This window comes from Silene latifolia, chromosome 6, assembly GCF_048544455.1.
Source record: "Silene latifolia isolate original U9 population chromosome 6, ASM4854445v1, whole genome shotgun sequence".
Classification (NCBI taxonomy): domain Eukaryota; kingdom Viridiplantae; phylum Streptophyta; class Magnoliopsida; order Caryophyllales; family Caryophyllaceae; genus Silene; species Silene latifolia.
In genome coordinates this window covers 34747985-34749917 of record NC_133531.1, presented here as the reverse complement: position 1 = coordinate 34749917, position 1933 = coordinate 34747985, and the positions used below count along the sequence as shown (strand labels likewise).

At 41.2% G+C, this 1933-nt stretch overlaps 1 non-coding gene across 1 annotated transcript; it reads left to right on the top strand.

Moving 5' to 3' along the window:
* The first annotated feature begins 302 nt into the window (after positions 1-302).
* Positions 303-409, top strand: LOC141589474 (small nucleolar RNA R71). Its single transcript, XR_012520411.1, has one exon. It is a non-coding gene; the product is annotated as a small nucleolar RNA R71 (small nucleolar RNA).
* The last annotated feature ends 1524 nt before the right edge of the window (positions 410-1933 follow it).

The following is a 1933-nucleotide window of genomic DNA, read 5'->3' as shown; positions in this document are numbered from 1 at the left end:
CTCCTCTAGTAAGAACATGGACCGTCTGAGGCTCCCCAGCAGCTTGTAACTCCAACTTGTCAAATCTAGCATTCATGGTCTCCAGCTGAGCCAAAACCTGCTTATCAACTGCATGAACTGTTCTAATCCCATCCCTCGGGTTACCATACTCAGCACTATGATTCGCCATCTCTTCAATAAGGGACAACCCCTTATCATCATCTGTATTCTCCTGAAATCTTCCACTAGATGCCGCATCAAGTATAGCTCTCTGGTCGTCATACAGCCCATTGTAGAACTGATTAGCTAGAAACCATGGGTCAAAACCATGGTGAGGGATAGACCTCACCAACTTCTTGAATCGTGACCATGCTTCATAGAAACTTTCATCGGGAGCCTGTCTGAAACTAGTAATCTTGGCCCTCAGCAAATTGGTGCATTGTGGAGGGAAATATCTCTTGTAAAATGCAAGAGCAAGAGACTCCCAATCTGAACCCCAAAGATCTCATGCGGTCCAAGTCGATCGGCCACTCCCCGGGTGAATCGATAAAGAGAAAGGAAGTAGAACTTCCTTAATCTTGTCATGAGTTACCCCTTAGTGGCGGGGATAGTAGAACAATGTCGGTAAAGGTCTCCATATGCTTCCTGGATCTTCACCGCCACACCTCTATAGATATTCCTCTCCACCAGATTGATATAAGAAGGACGGATATCGAATGTATTACCATCCTCAGTCTGGAGATTGAAACCCTTCCGAATAGAGGATGCTTTAGGCACTGAATGACTGGAAAGCTTTGGCATCTTTACTGTAGAAATCGGACTGTCTTCCGCGAAAAGGGAATGATCTAGCTCTGGCTCGAAAGTACTCAAGTCTTCCTTTCGTGATTTCCTTATCGGACGTCTATGCCTCGAATAATCTCTCTGCGCCAATCACCAAACTAATTCACACCTGTCTGACCTGGGCATAAACAACACTGAAATAAAATAATAAGAACGGCCTCAAGGAATAGGAATTCCCTGAGGTGGATAAAATAAACGGAACGAAAACAAATGGGGCAATTGCCTCCCCAATCGAACGCGCCAAAATTTGACACGTCCGTCATTATACCACAAAAATAAACTAACTCAACTAACTATACAAACTAGGGAAGTCGTGTCGATCTCCACGGGGAGGCAAGATATTTGTAGAAGTCCGTCTATTTGGTCACAAATGGGGGGGTTGTTTGATTTGTTATCTAAACTACGAGATTTAAAGGAAAGAGGAATAAAGGGCAAGAGCAATAAAAGCAGAGAAAAAGGATAAAACTATCAGATAGAGAGGGACATGTCGGGATTTCGGTTCACTACGGTAGTCCAAAGTGACTCAAATTGTAAATGACTCGGACGAATTAATGTAAGACGGATGTTGAAAGGTCCTTTCGATCCACTTTCTATCCTAAAATACCACTAACTTAACTTTCATTCTCGTCAGGGTAGTCTACTGTTCATAGCAGGCCTATTTAGTCCAATCTTTCGATCTAGGATTAATTTTAGCCAGATTAAAGGTTAACTCGTATGTGCACTCAACTAAGTTGAATAAGTACAGTTAAATTGCTATGGTGACAGAGTCTCGTAATTATTTCATCTGTTTCATTTACTACATCGTCACAATCCTACCGCAGATCCCCTAATCCCAACATGAAAGGAGTTTAGCTACTCATGTCGCTAATTAAACTAACAGCAGTTAAAATTCCAGCAATAAACATAGTGAAATAAACAACAAATTGCATAAAAGTAAATTAGGGCAGAAGAATAAATGTAACGAAACGATGAATTAAAGCAACAAGAGATTAATTATTAATAAGAGAAGAGAAAGAATTACAATTGATGCGAATCCGGCGTAAAGAACACAAAATCCAAGCGAAAGTAATCCCGAAATAAAGTTCCAGTAAAGAGGAATGAAGTACGCAGTAAA